The sequence below is a fragment of the Durio zibethinus genome, chromosome 10, assembly GCF_047325235.1.
Source record: "Durio zibethinus cultivar Kanyao isolate XHJ-2024 chromosome 10, ASM4732523v1, whole genome shotgun sequence".
In the NCBI taxonomy this organism is placed as follows: domain Eukaryota; kingdom Viridiplantae; phylum Streptophyta; class Magnoliopsida; order Malvales; family Malvaceae; genus Durio; species Durio zibethinus.
This window is the reverse complement of record NC_143171.1, coordinates 2,749,235-2,759,612: the sequence shown is the minus strand read 5'-3', so window position 1 is coordinate 2,759,612 and position 10,378 is coordinate 2,749,235. Positions and strand designations below refer to the sequence as shown.

At 35.2% G+C, this 10,378-nt stretch overlaps 2 pseudogenes across 1 annotated transcript; both read right to left on the bottom strand.

The window, feature by feature from the left end:
• Positions 1 to 4,360: 4,360 nt before the first annotated feature.
• Positions 4,361 to 5,165, bottom strand: LOC111293218 (NPL4-like protein B pseudogene; annotated as a pseudogene).
• On the bottom strand, positions 5,098 to 9,576 carry LOC111293151 (peroxidase 47-like; annotated as a pseudogene). Its single transcript, XR_016345555.1, has 4 exons — positions 9,366 to 9,576; positions 7,121 to 9,256; positions 6,525 to 6,763; positions 5,098 to 6,184 (listed from the first exon to the last, which is right to left on the bottom strand). The product of XR_016345555.1 is annotated as a peroxidase 47-like (transcript).
• Between the last annotated feature and the right edge of the window lie 802 nt (positions 9,577 to 10,378).

Here is a 10,378-nt window from a genome sequence, read left to right as displayed (position 1 = left end):
GGCATGATTCTGTAAGACCTCCGGACATGATTTCTAAGACCTCCGAGCATAAATTTGATTCACGATGTTATCATGATTAATTCTTTATCTTTTGACTTGTGGTGTTATCCTAGTTGATTCTATAAGACCTCCGGACATAAATTTGATTCGCGGTGATATCCCGATCGATTCTTTATCTTTTGACTTATGGTGTTATCCCAGTCGATTCTGTAAGACTCCGGACATGATTCTGTAAGACCTTCAGGCATGATTTCTAAGACCTCCGAGCATAAATTTGATTCGCGGTGTTATCCCGATCGATTCTTTATCTTTTGACTTGTGGTGTTATCCCAGTCGATTCTATAAGACCTCCGGACATGATTTCTAAGACCTCCAAGCATAAATTTGATTCGCGGTATTATCTCGATCGATTCTTTATCTTTTAACTTGTGGTGTTATCTCAATCAATTTTGTAAGACCTCTGAGCATGATTTCTAAGATCTTCGGACATAAATTTGATTCGCAGTGTTATCCCAATCAATTCTTTATCTTTTGACTTGTGGTGTTATCTCAGTTAATTCTATAAGATCTTCGAGCATGATTTTGTAAGATCTCTGGGCATGATTTCTAAGACCTCTGATCATAAATTCGATTCACGGTATTATCTCGATCGATTTTTTATCTTTTGACTTGTGATGTTATCTCAATTGATTTTGTAAGACCTCCGGACATGATTCTGTAAGACCTCCGAGCATAAATTCGATTCGCAGTGTTATCCCGATCGATTCTTTATTTTTTAACTTACGATGTTATTCCAATCGATTTTATAAGACCTCCGAGCATGATTTGTAAGACCTCGGGGCATAAATTCGATTCGCAATATTATCTTGATCGATTCATTATCTTTTGACTTACGGTTTCATCCCAATCGTTGTGTTTTAAAAAAAAAAATCACGATTTGCTTTCTGACAAAATTATTTTTTTTATCTTTGCCCTATTCTTGATTCTCAGTAATATGCAAAAAAGAACAGCTGTAGACATCGATTGTATCCGAGTCTATTGTTTTCATTTCACTATAATATTAATAATAATAATAATAATAATAATTTAATAAAAAATAAAATAAAATAATTATTAATAAATAAAAAAATAAAAAAACAGAAAGTAGGGTGGTTGGCACTACTGTCGTCCCCGACCAGTCACCCTACAGCCCTCTGACCAGCCCCTTATCTACCCACGCTCACCAGCCTACAGCCACTTATAGCCACCCTATAGCCATCTTGGAGTTTTTTAAAATCCCCAGCCCCTCTCCCCTTCATCTCTCTCGGACCCTTTCTAAAAAAAAAAACTCTCAGACCCCCATTTTCTGAAAGCTCTCGGACATCCCCTCTCGAAATCTTTCAAATAGTTCTTCACCTCTAGACACACTACCCACAACACCCTCTTGGACACCCAGACACACCAAAAAAATCCTAACCACAATCAACCCCTTGCCTATTAGAAACCCCTCTCCCAACAGAAACACACAAACAGAAACAAAAAAAAATAACACAGTCCTCACTTACGACGAGGAACCATCAGCTTCGAGTAAGCCCTGTAAAATAAACAAAAAGTAAAAAGTCAAATAAAAAAAAGAAAAAAAAGAAACCGCAAGCTTCAAGCCTCGATCTACGTCGATCGAGATTGTTACTGGTAAAACGGACGTCGGATCTAGAAAGATCTCGTTGAAAGGAGCTTCTGAAAGTTTTTTGATGTTTTCAACCGCTAGTGGTGACCTAGGCGATGGCCGACGCAGTGGTCCAACGATCAGACGAAGAGCTCTCCCTTTCTCTCCCCCTTTTTTTTTTGAAAAACCACAAGAATGAACAAAAAAATTTCAGTTATATATAGAAAACATAAGGGCAAAACGACGTCATTTTGAGCATATGACCAAAACGACGCCATTTCAAGCGTAAAGGATCCACGCATTGACCCGGACCTGACCCGAGATCCGTGTAACCCGACTTGTCAACCCGTTTCAGCCAACCTTGAACCGGTCCAGATGAATTGCCTGTGAATCGATCTGAACCACTGGATTGCCTGAACCGTCGATCTAACCGTCGTATCGGTTAGACCGATCCAGACAAGCGTTGACCGGTCCGGTTTAGGTAAAAGAAATTTTTTTTTAATTTTCTAATTTTTTTAATTTATTATTATTTTTGTTATTTTGAGTATTTTTTATTGATGCATAATAAATTCTTAAATTTGGTGGAATAAATGTTTAATTATTTAAATAATAATAAAATTGAAAACAAATAATAATTAAAATATATATTAAAATGCTCAAAAATAATTTTTATTATTTTTCCTGCCTAGATGTTGGAGGGAATAAAAATATTTTTCTAAAAATAATTTCGCCTAGATGTTGGGGAATTATTGTTAATAAATTTTCATAAAAAGTAAATATATGATAAATTATTGATTAATTTTCAAAAATAATAAAATCGAACTTGCTTCGAAAATCCACCTAGATGTTGAAGATTTTTAGAGATGTTCGTATTTTCTTAAAAACGAAACCTTAAGCACTAATTCTTAATTTTCAAAATCTTAAGTTTTAAAACCCCTAAAAATCCAAAATCCCCTAAAATTCAAAATCTCTTAAAATCCAAAGTCCTAAAAATCCTAAGGACACATGTGAAAATTCTATTCAAAGCAATTTGTTACCGAATGTCGCCTAGATGATGAGGTATTTAGAAAATTTTACTTCGTTAAGTCTTTTCACACGAGTTCTTATTTACATTAATAATAAGATTAATAAATGAAAGGTATAATAGTAAATTGAGATCTTAAAAATAAACAGTCGCACCTACGCTCTGCCTAGATGTTGAAAAGTCGGGGTGGTCTCATTATACTTAAGAACTCAACTTTTAAATTGCATTTCATTTTACATGATATTCATTAGCATACATACGTTAGTATGTTATCATTAATAATTGTCTGCATTATTCTCTCTTTAATTTACTGTTCGATGATAAAATATTTTATAATAAAAAAATAATACTTAAAATTTTTTTTTTGTGATATTATAAAATAAAATAAAAATAGCACTCCGAAAGAAATAATTCTTAGTACTCTGCCTAGATGTTGGAGAGTCACTAACAATTATTTTCTATAAAGATTGTTATTTCATTTTAAGGATTAGTGTGTTAAATCTTAAGCAAAAAGAGTTATTTTAAATTCTACCTAGATGTTGAAGAATTTTAAGATAATTCTTTAACTTAAAGATTTTCTCAATAGTTCTAAATAAAAGTTTTTAGCAAAATTTTATTTTTCCAAATGAAGAGAATTAGTGTTAAATTTCAAGTTAAAACTATTTTTATCCAACACCAAAAATAACACGTAATTAAATGGTACCAATTTATGGGCGTTGTGGGAGTGCTAATCATTCCCCACGCTTAACCGACTCCCGGACCCAACTTGATTTTTCGTAGACCGAAATTTATCTTTTTGATAAACTTTAAACCCGATTTTATAGTTTTATTAAAAAGATAAACTTTTGGGTGGCCAATCACACCTTAACAAAGATTGGTGGCGACTCTCCCCTTTTATTTTTTTCGATTTTAAAACATCATCTTTTACATCTGACGGTCCCAAAACCGTTATGACACTCTATTGCCAAAAAATTATTTCCAGAATAATAACCTTAACATTTTCACTACTTTTTTCTCTTTGTCATTCCTTTGATTTCTTGTTCAATTTATAAGCTCCTTAGAATAGATTTTAAGAAATGGACAAAATTAATTTCAGGCATGAATCTTGGAATTAAATTCTATCCAAGCGTGATTTAAGTTTAAAAATTTCAACAATCATACCGATTCGATTTTACTTTTAAACTTTAACCACGTTGGTAGGATTCTGATCCTAATTTCTTGTCCAAATTTCCTTATTTACGTGCGGGTTGGACCAAAAGAAAAGAAAATAATAATAATAATAATAATATGATATGGTATACTAATAATGATAAATAAAATATAATAGTATTAATATGATGTAATATATTATACTATATGATATGATATGATAATACCAATAGTAATAATAATATACTATTATAGTATTATACTATATGATATGATATGATAATACCAATAGTAATAATAATAATAATAATATACCAATAGCAAATACCAGCTGATAACATTTTGCATGCCTCCAGCTAAAATTATAGCGAACACAGGTCTAAACTAAAAGTCTAAACTAGCACCATGAATTAAGCAAACTTCACATGCAACACCTACACCTTGGAGTTTAATAGGTTAATTACAAACAACAACAGAAAATGAACACAGCTGCAATTATTAACCATAAAAAGCAACTATTTCTACAACATGAATTGATTAGATCAGATAATGAATAAAAAATTAGGCACCTGATGGTCGAAAATCTTAACAGCCACCAAAAAGAAATGATTATCAAGCTCCTTAACATCCCTACCCCCGACGACCCCATCTTTCTTCATCTTTGAAAGCTTTGGATCATCATCCTCTCCTAACTTTGTCACAAACCACCCTTCCTTAAATAACTTAACACACATAACACTAATTTGAAAAGCCTCAAAATGTACATCCGCAGCCCCTTCTTCATTGGCTTCCAGCTTCTCCGCAACAGTCACTCGCTCCTTCAGCCCGCTCTCCCCGTGGAGATCTGCCTCCTGTAGAACCTCTTTGTTTCAAAAAATTATAGTACTTTTTGCCTTGCATTATCGTCAGGGCAAAAATAAACCCTACTCTCTTCATCCCTGCAATGGCATCAATCAATTTCTCTTCTTCGGGATCCCTTAAAAGGATCAAATCATCTTCCGATCCTTGCTGAGGTGGCTCGTAAATGAAATCAACTTCCACTCTACCTTCTTCTGAGACGGTGCCGTACATGAACCCGTCGCGTTTGATAGCAAACGCCATAGTTTCGTTCACGTATCGTTGGAAAGCGTATAGGGAATCGCGGTCAAAGGAAACAGAGCTGCAGTGAGGGGATTCCTGGCGGCTGATCCGGGTTTGTTTAGCAATGAAGTCGTCCATGGTCATTTTACGGCCGAATGATCTGGCGGGAGACACGGCAGGATCGCCGCGGACGGTGCGTTCGTCGTGATAGTAGAGGAAAATAATAGAGCCGTGAGAGAGGTTTAAGGCAAGAAGCCCAGAAGAGAATGAAGATAAAGAAGCCTCCTCACATCCTGGTTATCCATTTGAAGCGGTTCAAGTACATTGAACAGCTTGGCCAGTACAAGAAGCTCTCCTACACTGTTGTGTTTCCACTTGAGATGGAGTTAAGTAATACTGTTGAAGATGCAGATTCCGAGTATTCTCTATTTGCTGTAGTTGTTCACGTGGGAAGTGGACCTAACCATGGACACTATGTTAGCCTGGTGAAAAGTCACAACCACTGGCAATTTTTTGACGACGAAAACTTGGAGATGATCGATGAGTCCGCAGTTCAGATATTTTTTGGTTCGTCCCAGGAGTACTCCAAGTAATACAGATCACCGGTGTATCTTATTTTATGAAAGCCTCGGTGCAAACAACAAGAGTTGAGAAGATGGTTTCGTTTTACCATGATTTACAGTGAGTGGGTATTCTAATCACTCAGACCTCATTTTTCTTTACTTGTCTATGTTTACTAAGTTTCCCACCTTTATTTTTAATATTTTTCCAACCTTGTGGAATGAGCTGGCAAATATCAGTGAGGTGATGTGGGTTGTGAAAAAAATGTATACTTTGGTTGTTGCCGTGTACAGTGGATGGTCTAAGCACACTGTCCTTTAGTTTTTTTCACAATCAGAGGAAAAAAATAGAGCAGCGTATATTATGTGAGAATATCACAGACAATTTGTGTTCTTTACTCATCCAGAGGTTGAAACTATCAAGCTTCTTCAGACCTTCTTCTGCTAAAGTACCATCAAACAAATGCTGTCTCATAGCAGAAGAGGAAATGGATTTCCCCTCCAGCGTCAAATGGCTCTCTGAATCTGGTTTGGTAACATATCCATGGTTTCCATTTGAGAGATCTGTCAGTTGATTATTTTGTATAGAATGATCATGTTACTTTTCTGGATGCACATGGTGATTCAACTTCTTGTTCATGACATGTAGAAGTATCATACTCAAGTCCGGATGCAACTTCTGCTCCAATGCCACTTCGCTAAATGAGAGGAATCACCATCAGAAGCCTGTTTAGAGGACAAATTAAAAGTACTTAATTGGAAGATGAAAAGGTAGCATATACACCTATCCTGAAGCATGAAACTGCAGTAATGCAGCTACTGCATATCAAAAAAGGTTAGAGGTTTTAAAGGACCAATTTTTGCAATTACAGCAAACATGACCTTAATTGCCATTATTAATGCCTTTTCTTTAAAATATTGCAATCCAATTCTTAGCGTGTGGTAAGCAAAAATTTTCAAAAGCCATTATCTCAGATAACTAGTGCAAAGAAGAATTCATGATTTCAGAAACTATCATTTGCACTTTGAACTCACATAAGCTAAACAAAGTAAATCACTCCATTACCTTTTTAAGAAAGCTGTTTTCAAATAGATGCCCCAGGGTATCGTGTTGTTTTAAGGAAAATGGGGGCTGATATTGCGCAGATTCAACCCCAGGAGTACAATTTTCCAACACATCCTCCCATGAAGTGAAATCGATGTTCTTGCGGGGCTCATATGCTATTCCAGCATCATTATACTCTCTATCCTTATCTGGTTGGGCAAGCTGAAAAGCAGTGCCAGATGGCTTTCCATGATAATCATCTGTTTGCAGCAAAGACCAGTAGTTAGCAAAAATTGAAAGGGCAAATCAACACTAAAAATGGAATAACACAAAATCAAACAATTAGCATATTAGAATGTGACACGTGAACATATGGATCAGAGAATCCAGTATCAATCCTCCCCACAACAGGCTGTTGTGACTCAAGGAAAGAGTGAAACTGTGAACTTGCTCGATGATTATAGACTGCATCAGATATCATCTTCATTGTTAAGAATAAGACACAGAATAATGCATGCATTATCCACAAAAGCCAAATAACATATTCAAAATTACATAAAATTAGCACCTAGTCATTTATTAAAAAATTAAGCCATAATTAGCTAAAATAAACACACCCGATTCGGCATCTTCATATTCTGATGCGTGCAAACTGTTCATGCTTGTTGTATCCGCTGTTTGTGAAGGAATTTGACCAGTAGTGGGATGAAAACTGGAAGACATAGAACTTTCCACCTAAGAATTGCGGATAATCCCTTCAGTTTCTTGGGAATATGGAATAGCCCCTTCTTTGATGCAGTTAAAATATTTCCTATTTCCCTGACAAAATTTCAGAAGGTAAAAACAGAATATTGCAAAAATGGCACTTCATGTTTGAGAAACTTATTGAAAACTCTAGAGAATGAGATAAGTATTGAATTCAATTAATAATGTAAATATTAGGTTCCCAGTTAAGAAATGTAATTGAAGATGTACAATTACATTATGTGCCCTCTGGTGCCAATAGAGAAGTAATTCAGGATCAATGTTTTAGAATGTGTAGTTGTTCAGATGCTAATGCTCTTTAAAAGGAGCCACCAACGGACAAAGGGTGAGAAAATATATGAATTAGCAGCCTTTAGTCCCCTCTATTTCCACTCTGCTCCCTTAAAGGCTGTTTACGAAACTTTCTTTTCCTAATTCAGAATAAGATTGGGGAAAATGGTATAGAATGGCTAGTCCTGGTACAAATGGGACAATTTCAACACCTAATACAAGCTGGTCCGGCACCAAAGAGACAGTAGAACATGTAAAGGAAGAAAAAGAACAACATTCAACAGCTCGGATGGAAATAGCTAAACTAAATAAAGGGGAAGAGGGAGGACAACTAGTGGGAATAGCAACAAAGGAAATATGAAGTTTATATGGTTATTGCCAAAGAAGATACGGCTCTATCCAATTGTGCATGCTAGAGAACAAGAGCTAACATTAATTGCCGGCTAATATAAATGTAACTAACCATAAATGCATACTCCTAGATAATTTGAACTCAAATATGTATTTTGAAAAAAAGAAAGTATAAGCATATGATAATCGATATCACATCGTCAACACAGTACAAAATGCAACATTTATCCTTAATTGAAGCCAAGAAAACTATGTTTTGGCCGGCTGAAATTTTGCATGCTCAATGAAAAAAGAAGTGAAACAGAGGGGATTCCAGACGGGTGATCCGGATTTGTTTAGCGATGAGGTCGACCATGGTCATTTTACGGCCGAATAATCGGACGGGAGACACTGGAGGGTCGACGCGGACGGTGCGTTCGCGGTGATAGTAGAGAAAAATAGTGGAGCGGTGAGAGAGGTTTAAGGCGGAGAGTGGGGTGGAAGGATCGGCCATGTCGGTGAAGCAGAAGAGGTCGGCCGAGCGTTTTAGCTAAAAGAAGATTTGATCGGCAGAAAGGGTTTGGTTTTGGATAGGGATTTGGAGTTGGGATTCAATTAGGGTTTTTAATCGGGAGATTGATATGTGAGGGCCGTCGACTTGGATTCGTTCAAGGCCGTGCGGATTCTAAGCATCATCTTGGAATCGAGATGGTGGCGTTTTGAAGGCTAAAGGAGTTAAATTGAGTTTCAGCTGAGATGTGAGATATAAAAAGGAATTATTGTTTTGGTTATTTTCATTATAATGGAGAAGGGAAAGTGACTGTTAATAAGTGCCTGGAGTTAAAGAGTTGGGATTCTGATGATGAGAGCTCTTTTCTGGTGATTGCTTGCTGTGGCAGAGGAGACGAATGGGACAAAAAAGATAAATACTACAAAATGATGAGAGCTATTTTATTTTCATTTGTGTTTAGATTTTAAAAAACAATTGAAATGCAAAAACAATTGTTTGAGGGATTAATTAACAACATAATCTCCCCGCAGTCCCTGTGAGAACTCCAATGGCTCCCATCTTCTTCATTGACTCTGCAAACTCTTTGAAGAATTTCGATGAGTCAAGCAACTCGTTGACTGTCTTTATAGAGCTACCAGGATCCATGTCCACTGTGGTTGTGTTGTCACCAAGGCTTCGGCATTTGGTCTTCCAGAAAGCAGCATAGGCCAAGGCCAAAACATCAGCACAAGATACTATTCCGAGACATTTCTTCTCCACTTCTGCATTTATATCATCAATGACATCGAAACCTGACAGGATTAGGTTCGGAATTGCCTACTTATCGGCAGTGTTGTTTTTTGTCGAGTTCAACAAATAAAATTGAAGCATCACAACCCTGAAAATTAATTTTCAATAACGTGTAACAAATTGAGATTAACATTTGCAGGTTCATGTGGTCCCACTAACAACCAAACATGCTACTACACGGTATTTAGAAGCCTTACCCTGACGAAGCAGTCACGAAAATGTATTCTCAAGAACTTTGCAGGCAGGTTGGGATTCTTAGCGACATGTTTCTCGGTAGCTTTCTTGATTATCCCCTCTGCATGAGGACAGCTAGCGTTGTAATAATTCTTCCTAAGCCCACCTCCATGGCAGGTCCCAAGAACTAGAAAAACTACAATACAATAGCAACAGGAGAATGTGACTCTTCATCACGATATCTTTTCGGGTAAGATGCAATTCTAGTGAATCTGGCAGTGCCATTGGCACAACCAACTCTGCTTTGATGGGAGGGCGTTGTGGCAAGGGATACTGGACTTCTATTAACAGTACATGTTTTATGTTTAAAAGTCAAAATAATTAGACTTTTTATTTTAATTTAAAATTTTTAGCATTATATGCTTCATATATTGTTAATAAATACATAAATTATTACTTAATTAAATATTAAAATTACGGTTATTAAAAATCAATATTTTCAAAATATATTTCTTATTTTTTAGTGTACAAGTTTTATGTTTAAAATTAAACTTTGAATTTAATTAAAATTTATTTAAGTTAATTTAATTATAACATATTTATAACAAGTAAGAATATTATATATTTATAAGAAAATAAGTAATTTAATTCAATTTAATTTAATCAAATAAATATCTTTTAAATTAATAAAATATAATTAAAATCAAATCAAAATAATTAAATCCAAGACTCATGACAATTATTCCAAATAACATATACGTTAAAAAAAAAAAAGATTATCCATGTACAATTTTTTTTTTATCAAAAGAATTTTATTTTTATATATTTATATAAAATAAAATGCTACACTTTTGACATTTTATGTCATCATTTTATGCAAGGCGGCAACATTACATCATCATTTTTATCACTTTTTATGGCGTCATAATTTTGTGGCACACAATTTATCCACCCAATATTTTAATTATGCTATAAAATGTTAAATGTAGGCATTAGTACCGTAACCAACTTTACTAATCAAATCATTCTTTTTTAA